At 35.8% G+C, this 10,226-nt stretch overlaps 1 pseudogene; it reads left to right on the top strand.

Annotated features, from left to right (window-relative positions):
* The first annotated feature begins 2,065 nt into the window (after positions 1-2,065).
* Positions 2,066-5,230, top strand: LOC143388062 (thyroid receptor-interacting protein 11 pseudogene; annotated as a pseudogene).
* Positions 5,231-10,226: the final 4,996 nt, after the last annotated feature.

Here is a 10,226-nt window from a genome sequence, read left to right as displayed (position 1 = left end):
TTGTTTGTATATTGTTTTTTGTCCTTAATCCCACTTCTTTAGTTTCTCTCCACCCCAATCCTAAATTTTCAAGCTTCCTCTCTTCTTTGGTCTTTTGATGACTTTTAGTTAATTTTTTTGTAACTCCTTCTTTATAGTCAACATCAGCTACCTATCGCCTGACTCTCTTTTGTATACTTACATATTTCAAACATTTCTTGCCTTCCTACCCTATTTTCTCTTTACTTAAGAAACTTTAATTCCATTGACTAATAGAGTTAGATAGCTAATATAATTCTTACCCAATTCCTGTGGTTGTGGTTATTGATAGACTACACGACATAGTAGACACCTGCTGTTTAATTCTGGATTGAGTTCATGATTTTTTATTTTTGGTGTTGATGGTACTGATACTCACCTGAACATTCCTATATAGGTGGCAATTATTGCTATAGATGTCAAAGTGGACTGCAGACACTGTACGTCTGTTGCTAACAGTAGTGCTATTCCTGGCTCCCACTTCCTGTAAGAGGGGCTGGAAAGTGATTGGGACATTTCAAGTTCACAGAGTTGAGATCTTGCTGTGGAATAATACAACTCAGCCAAGTAAGTAACAGCAAATCTCACTCCACACATGATAATCTAGCCCCACCTGAGCCTTCACATTACTTCAAGGGCAGAGAATTGGGGAAACAAAACCAAAACCCCCAAACAAACAAACAAACAAACAAAAACAAGTTCCAAGGAGGAACAATCATAGATGGCACCACACGTTGCACCTGGGATATCTACTCATAAAGCAAAAAAGATAACTATCCACAAGAGGACTTAAAAGAGGAAGGAGAATCTATCTCAACTGATGCACAAGTCCAACCAAGACCTCTGAAAACATGAGGAAATAGGCCAAGAAATCTTCTCCAAAATTCAGAATCTGCCAACAAAGGATCCCAAAGATATGGAAGTAGATGAAATATCAGACAAAGATTATAAAAAATGATTATTAAAATGTTAAACTAAAAGAAGATCTAAGCAATGAATAAAGAAAGCTAATATTGGAGATCAAAATCACTTCAATACAGAAACAAAAATATTGAAAAGAAACCAGTCATAACTCCTGGAAATGAAAGATACAAATCATACTTCACAGTAGCTCAACTGTGGAACCAACCTAGATGCCCTACAATAGATGAATGGATTAAAAAAATGTGGCATATATACACAATGGAATATTACTCAGCAATAAAGGAGAATAAAATCATGGCATTTGCAGGTAATAGGATGGAGTTAGAGAAGATAATGCTTAGTGAAGTTAGCCAATCCCAAAAAACCAAATGCCAAATGTTTTCTTTGATATAAGGAGGCTGATTCACAGTGGGATAGGGAGAGGGAGTATGGGAGGAATAGAGGAACTCTAGATTGGCCAGAGGGGTGGGAGGGGAAGGGAGGGGGCATGGGGTTAGAAATGGTGGTGGAATGTTATGATTATTATTATACAAAGTACATGTATGAAGACATGAATTGGTGTGCAAAAACGTTGTATAAAACCAGATATGTGAAAAATTGTGCTCTAAATGTGTGATAAGAATTGTAATGTATTCCAGTGTCATATATATATATATAATAAAATTCCACTGGAAACTATCACTAACAGATTAGATTGCATAGAAAAAATAACTTGAGTCCTTGAGGACAGAACTTCAACTTCAGACCTCCAAGACAGGATAAAGGCTCTCACATGGGGGTGTTCTGGTGGCCAGCATGGAGGTGGCAGGAGCAGCCCACAAAGCTGGGGAAGTCACTAACTCTGAGGGAGAATTCACCCAACCAGAGGGCTGAAAGTCCAGGGAGGGAGCAGAGGCCCCGCAGGGGTGATTGAGCCCCTGGTGGCAAGTTCCTGACCAAAGCCCAGGCCAGGCCTCTGTTTAAGGCAGAGCACCAAGGGTGGCAGGAACCCTGCGCTGCCCGGAATTCTGAATGCTTTGGTCATAATCGACCCCAGCAACGCTCAAGGACATTCAGCTGGAAGGTGGATGGCCATAATAGAGTGGTTTTTGGAGCAGAGCTGAGGGCTCTTGAAGCTCTAGCAATGTCTTCGTGGTTTAGAGGCCTAGGCTTCAGCTTGGGCCAGTCCTTGGGTCAGGTGGGAGGCAGCTTGGCTTCCCCCACTGGCCAAGTCTCCAGCTGCACTATAGATATGCCTGTGGAGGTCTCCAAAGCTGTGGAAGCCGGTTCACTTCGTTGTCGGAGAAAGAAAATTGAAGCCACAGAATCAAGGTTGACGTCTGATAATACAACACTTAAAAAGTATTGTACTGATCTGGAAAAAAATGATGAAGCATCACAGTTTAAAATAAACCTTCAATCTACAAGTTACCAAAATCAGCTGCAACAGAAACAGGTAGAAATCAGCCATCTTCAAGCAAGCCAGATGGAAGTACAGAAGCAGTTGTTGAGCCTGCATTCAGCTGCTCAATCAGTACCTTCAGGAGTGGGTGGTGTACCAGCAACCAAAGCACCTTGTTCATTCGCTTATGGACTCAGTGAAATCTGCAACCTACAACATACTATTAAGGTCCTGGAACAAAACCGAAGTCAGGACATGTTTCATCACCAACATGAAATGTCCGTTTTGCAGAATGCACACCAACAAAAATTGGCGGAGTTAAATCACCAGCATCAACAGGAGTCAAATGACTATGAAAGACGGATTGCAGAACTTGAAAAGCTGTTACACCAAGGTGACTCAAGAGTTACAGTAACTGATGAGCCTCATGTGTGGGAGATGCAAAACATGATTCAGGTTCTACAAAGTGAAAAACTAGAGTCCATAAAAAGAATCAAAGAACTTGAGGATACAATCAAAGACATAAAGAAAAAATTATCTTCTGCAGAACATGACAGAGATGTCCTGAAGGGAGAAAAAGAGCAGCTCAGTGTGGAAAAGCAACAAATATTTGAAGAGTGTGAAAACTTAAAACTGGAATGCAGTAAATTGCAGCCTTCTGTGATGGAGGAGAGTGATCCTGTGGCAGAAAAGGGAACAATTCCTCCACAGAGTTCATCAGTGGGAGAAGTGTTCGGACTACAACAAGCCCTGTCTGATGCTCATAATGAAAGAATGAAAGTGAGTAGTTTAAGGCAGGATACCAGTCTTGCTGAAGACAATCTGAAACTTCAAATGCATGTCCAAGTTTTAGAAAAAGAGAAGTCATTATTGAGTCAAGAAAAGGAAGAACTTCAGATATCACTTTTCAAACTTAGCTGGGAATGTGAAGTCATTAAAAGTAAGCCTTCAAAAGACATGAATTTAAATGTACAAATACATGAGTTAACACTGAAGTTGGAGGCTAAGGAGCAAGAACTGAATGAGAAAATTAATGAAAAGGAAATGCTGATAGCTCAGTTAGAAGAACTGGACAATGAGCACCAGGAAGATACAAAGCACATGAATTTGATAATAGACAAGCTATCAAAACAGCAAAATGAAGGAGATGGTCTAATCAAGAAGTTGAAACAAGATCTAGAGGATGAAAAAGAAAGAGTTCATCAACTTGAGGAGGATAATATAGACATAACTAAAGAGTTGCATGTACAGAAAGAAAAGTTAACTGAGAGTGCACTGAGCCTCCGTGACTTGCATTTAACCAAGCAGAAGCTTGAAGATAAAGTCATAGATTTAGTAGGTCAGCTAAGTCAGTCACAAAAAAGTAGTTTAAACATCCAGCAGGAAAACCTGGAATTTAAGGAACACATTAGCCAAAAGGAGGAGGAATTATGTCGAGTTCGGAACAAGTTAAGACATGCTGTTAACGAAGACTCTAACAGAAATTTTAAGGATGACTTGCTTAAAGAAAGGGAAGTCGAAATTACAAACTTGAAGCAAAATCTTGCTGAAGTAGAACAGCTCAATGAAAATTTAAAAAAAGTTGCTCTTGATTTCAAAACGGAAAATGACAGGTTGATTTCAGCATGTGAAGATGTAAGGCATCAGTTGGAAGAATGTATTGCTGGTAACAACAAAATTTCTCTAGAAAAAGACACTATTATGGAGATGCTGAAAAGAGAGAAAGAACAGATACAAGTAGAACTGTGTCAGGCCAAGAAGAGACTGTTGGAAGAAGCAAACAGTTACAGGCAGACTATTCAGGAACTCTCAAATGTATGTAATTGGAATACCTCTGCCTTACAGCTGGAACAGGAGCATGTAGTGCAACTCAGTCAAGAGAAAGACTTTGAAATAGCAGGACTCAAAAAGAATATTGAGCAAATGGCTACTGATCAAAAAGAAACTAAGGAAATGTTGGCATCTCGTTTAGAAGAACAGAAGCAATTGATGCAACTTATAAATGAGAAAGAAGTTTTTATTGACCAACTCAAACAAGAAAATTCAGCACTGCAAAAGGATTTAGATAAGTGTTCTCAGGCCTTAAAACAAAATGAAACTTTAAGGCAGACCATAGAGGCAAAAGACAGAAGTCTCAGCTCCATGAAAGAAGAAAACATTCATCTGCAAGAAGAATTGGAAAGAATTAGGGAACAGCAGAATCGAGTTGTAGCTGTGGCTGAGCCTAAAACCCTTGATAGTATCACAGAACTAGAATCTGAGGTATCTCAACTGAAAATCATCAAGAATCATCTGGAAGAGGAAGTTACACATCATCAAAAGGTCATTGAAGATCAAAACCAGAGTCACATGCAACTACTTCAGTCACTACAGGAGCAGAAGGAAGAAATGGATAAATTTAAATACAAGTATGAGCAGATGAAGGTTGGACATACCCAACTGTTTTTTCAAAAAGACAAGGAAATTCAGAATTTGCAGAAAACCATTGAACAAATAAAAGCCCAGGGGCATGAAGAGAGACAGGACATTCAAACAGAGAATGCTGATAGTTTTCAAGAAACAAAAGTGAAATGCCTTAATATAGAAAATGGGAGTGAAAACCATGCCATATGTAAAGCCAAAATGGAAAATTTTGTGAAAAGAGTCAAAGAACGAATACTTGAGATTAAACTTCAGAATTCAAAGAATATGTCTTTAACCAAACAGATAGATCAGCTGTCTGAAGATGAGGTTGAGAAACTCACTCAAATTATCCAGCAGAAAGACATGGAGAGACAAGCTCTTCATGCTAGAATGTCTCTGGTTTCATACACCTAGGATGTCCTTGACCTCCAGCAGCAACTCCAGACCTGCATTATCGAAAAGAGAACAAGGATTAGCATTTTGAATGGGAAGATCCAAAAGTGACCCAACATACCTTTGAGACCAGCTGAGAAAACTGGGCTTAATAGTTCTTTTTCAGGACTTTTTGTTCAATTTCTGGGAATAGAATCTCATCATCTTCATCTGACCTGTACACTATTGCCAATGCCCTGTGACAACAGCCCCAGAGCTATACTAAAGGACATTTTAAGGCAATAATTATCAAGCCAGAGATAATTTACCACTTTACAGAGTCTGTAAACACAAGGTACTTTTTCCTTTTGGAAAAAAAGTCATATATTTGTAGAAAAAAGGTAAAGAAGAAAAACCTGATATATAGAGCTACCAAGTTTTTTGTTTTTATTTTTATTTTTGTTTTTTGTTTGTTTGTTGTTGTTGTTGTTTGATGTAGCACTTAAAATTATTGTTTGATTCTTTGTTTCCTGTAGCACTTTTGGTTTATTAAAATTTGTTCTGATGTTATGAGGTAATCGTATGCAGTATTCAATTCTTAAATAGTTTGATTGTGAATCAGAGCAGTATCAGTGAACTATACAGCTAAACCTCTTTTTTATAATATTTGTTAAATTTAATTGTATTAAAATAAAAATGATACATTTAAGTGACAGAAAAGAAGAAAAATCCAACCCATATGATAAAGATATATATCCAAAGTTAGAGTATATTAAAACAAAGTATGATGTAGCAAGAAGTTGTGAATTCTTTATCAAAGAAAACATTGTACAACTACTAAAAGAAAATTACAGTTGGAGGGCCCAAATAAAAAATTTAGTGGATTATTTCTAAAGATTCTTTTAATCAAAATACTATGAACCTATCCATTTAACTATTTTCAATTGTCTAAAAAGTCACTTCAGGTTAAATTCAATTTTCTATGTGTTAAATATGTCCATAAGGAAAATATTTTCTACACGTGAAGTTTGAGTCAAACCAAAAGACTTATTACATCAATCATTTCCAATGAAAAGTTAATTTATAAGAATGTATCATTAAAATCTGGACTGTTTATCTAAACACTTCTCTGGGTTAACAAAAAGAGTATATAAAATTAATCTATTTTTATTTTTGTAAATTACGATAAAAGATGAATCAAGAGTTTTCAGCTTGAGTTGGGTGAAGTCAGAGAGGAGAGAAAGTAGATTATGTGCCAATTCTTACTCTGAAACCTGTAGTTTTAGAACCAGAAGTCAGAGATGAGAGAAAGCAGATTATGTGGCAATTTCTTCTCTGAAACCTGTAGTTTTAGAATAATAAAGAGACTGACATCATCACTTTTTTCAGAGTTTATTAGTAGGGGAGAAAAGAAAAGGGACAGAGTGGGTCATCTCTGACAGGTGAGGAACATTGTGCCTCTTTTTCACTACAGTATTGGGAATCCCAAAGAAATTACCAGATGGTCCCACCCAGGTACACTTCTTGACTTTTAACTGACAGCAAGGTGATATCACATTGTCAAGTCCCCAAAGGCACCATTTTTTGAAAATAAAAAACAGATTTTAGAAAATAAGCAGTTCTTATAAAAGTAATTGAAGAGCAAGAATATTTTAATAACATATGTATCAAAAATATAACCTGATAAAATATACAGAAGGTGCTTGTAAAACTTGACTTTTTTACTTTATGATGGTATGAAGATAATTCACTGTCAGTAGAATCCATAGTTGCAGTTTTGAATTTTGATCTTTTCACTAGTTAGTAGTTTGTGGTACCATACTGTGATGTGATGCCCAGGGCTGTAGCAGTGAACAGCCTGCCATCACAACTGATACCCAACAGGAACTGTACTGCTAAGTCATTTGGTAGGAAGGGTATTAAAGGGATTTTCAGGATGTTTTCACTGTAGAATGGGTTTAAGAGGACATCCTACCCAACATGATATATCCAGGAACATATATGCAAATGCTGGACCTGAATGGGGATATCAATAATTATCAATAATTGTAGTAGGATAATTTACTACAAACTTCTTAAAGCAGCTAAATTGAGAAAACATAAAGCAAGCAATGATTAAGAATATCTGAAAAATACAAGTAACATGAACAACCTAGTAGACATATAAAACTCCATAAGCAACTTTTGTTTTAATTTTTATGTGAAATTTTTTGAAAGATTATTCCTATGCTGGACCATAAGAGAATTAATATTATGTTGCATTAATAAATGTCATATAAACTATGTTCTGTGGCCAATGTGATAAAATTGCCAGAACAAAAGAAAGGTTATATAAATCCCACATATCTGGAAACAAAATAACCTATACTAAAGAGTTTTAGGGTTTAAAAAATTGCAAGAAAAATTAAAATGTTCATATAATTATACAAAATATAGCATTTCCAAATATTTGTAGAAACTGCTAAAACCATACTCCAAAGAAAATTTAAATCATTAATGAGGATGAAGTGAGATACTTCATAGTTATAAAAGAAATAGACTTCAAGAAGACAAAAGAAATCATGATTTTAATGTTTAAAAGGATATTTGGCAATAAAAAAGTTATAAGACCAAGTTGACAAATTTATAATTATTATAGAAAATTTTAATGCATCTTATCAGAAACTGATATTTATGATTGATTAAATGGTGGTTCACCCATAGAATTTTGTCATACTTTGTAATCTTTGTAATGTTCACTGTAGCTCTGTGCTTATACACAATAATATTCATGGCACATTTAAAGGAAAAAAAAACATAAATTAATGTCAGTGTAAATTTATGTGCATGTGTATGTGTGTGCATATGAGTTGTATAAACAAAAATCTACCTAGCTTCTTCGGAGACTGAGGCAGAATTTCAAAGCCAGCCTGGGCAATAGTGAGAACCTGTCTGGGGGAATGGTGGTTTAGGGTGTAGCTCTTTGGTAACAGCCCCTGGGTTCAACCCCCAGTACTACAAAACAAAACCACCACAACAACAAATACTAGAAGAAATTATAATTTCTTGGTGGTGGGGTTATGCTTATTCTATACTTCCTTCTCTATGTCTTAAGTATATTACTTTTTCAGTGATCATGTATTAATTTTTATATTAAGAAAAGAGCAAACAGTAACATTATTTTGGAAGAAAAAAATCAAGACTATTTGCCCCTTTATGGTGCAGAATTTCTTTATGAGAGTTTTTTTTTTAATTCTTAATCTCTTTATAGTTAGAACCACTTCTCTTGTCCATGAAACCTAATTCATGAAAGGCATGAAATTCTTCCCATCCCCATAATTTGGTTATTTTGGGAATGCCAAATAAATGGAATCATAAACTCTATGACCTTTTGAGATTGGCTTCTCTCACTTTTTAACAGAGTGTCCTTATTTCATCCCAGTTACTGTGTATACCAGTAGTCCATTCCTCTTTGTTACTAAGTTGTAGTCCATGCTATGATGTACCACATTTTTTCTAGACATTTACAAATATACATTTTGTATATATACAAATATACATTTTTCACAAAACATTTAATAACATTATTTTATTTATTTTTATGTGGTGCTGAGGATTGAACCATGTGTATCATATGTGCTAGGCAAGTGCTCTACCACTGAACCACAATCGCAGCCCCCAAATATCCATTTATATTAGTACTTCTCTCAGTAAATCTTTTTATACAAATTATAGAGTAATCACAAATCTATATTAATGAAATGAACCATTTTTTCATGGAAAATTTGCTTTTGTTTCTACTATCATTATTTAAATAATTAAAAGATGATATTGCTAGCTAATATTTTAATCTTCCTTCTTTTTGTTTAATTTTCTGATTAGTTTTTAGAAATCTATGCTTATTGTTTGCAAAGTAATGGTGACTTCTGCTTTATTAATGGCTAAAAATGGTAAAGATATGTTGTAATAAAATTCTTTTAACTGAGCCTGCTTCACCAAATTTCAACACAGATTCATTTTCTACAAGCCTTTTTAGACCTCATCTCATGTTTAATGACCAAATTGTATACACAACATAAATGTATCTGATGATCCTTTGTTTATTTCAAGATTATCTCCTCTTTCTGGTGAGTACCCAAGGACCTGGCATTGCTTATAGGGCAAGCACAATATTTAGTAGATTTATGTTGCATATTACTTGCTTATAGGGCAAGCACAATACAGGGCAAACATCTACTGCAAAGGAAACTTAAGCATCTACATCTCTGCATCCAGAAGGTTCTAAAGAAGTCTTTTCAGAGGTTCTGCTGCAGAAGTACACAAGACCAACATGCCTGCTTGGAGAAGTGTACTCATTAAGTATATTATTTTCCAGCTGTCAGCTCCTTACAGTGGAGGGATCCATCTAAAGCATCAAGTCCTTGATGACCTTATGGTAGAATTCAGGAATGTCCTCAGATAGGCAGAGTGAGGTAAAAATGCCCTCCTATATCCACAGACAATAATGAGAAGGTGATGCAAAAGCTCAGTCATCTAAGAGAAGTGTGACTCCAGACCCTGTTCTGGAAGGATTGAGAGAGAGCTCCATGGTGAATATTTAGGAAGAAGTAACAGTAGGCAAGGGAGAGTCCAGGTTTGCTTGTGGAAGTGGAAGAAGGAAAGGCAGTCAGTCTCTCAAGAAGTAAGGCTATCCAGTTAGGCTAATGCATTTCTAGAGGTAAACTGCTCAGCAGACAGTCAAGAAAAACTCTGAGGACATTCACTTTGAAATGCAAAAATTGTGGAGCATGGGTAACCAGACATAACTGGACTCTGGTTCTTGACAACTGTTAATGAGAATACTCAAGATATATCACTTCATAATAAAAATCCGTACTGTGAATCATTCTTTGGGAAGAATCTTGAATTACTTGACTGCTAAGACCCCATACATCCCAAAGATTATGATTTTAAGGTATTAAATATTGACAGACAAATAACATGAACTCAATAAATATTTGCCCAAATGAACTTAATTGAATTGAATTCAGGAAGTAAAAGGGTCTCTATTTTAGGATCTCAGTTTGTCTAATTCTCACAAAGAACTGTATGAGCTTCCTTTTCTTTGAAATTCTTACATTTGCTCACCGCATTTCCCTGAGAAAATCTG

This window comes from Callospermophilus lateralis (assembly GCF_048772815.1).
Source record: "Callospermophilus lateralis isolate mCalLat2 chromosome 12 unlocalized genomic scaffold, mCalLat2.hap1 SUPER_12_unloc_2, whole genome shotgun sequence".
NCBI classification, from domain to species: Eukaryota; Metazoa; Chordata; class Mammalia; order Rodentia; family Sciuridae; genus Callospermophilus; species Callospermophilus lateralis.
This window is presented reverse-complemented; position numbering and strand designations above follow the sequence as displayed.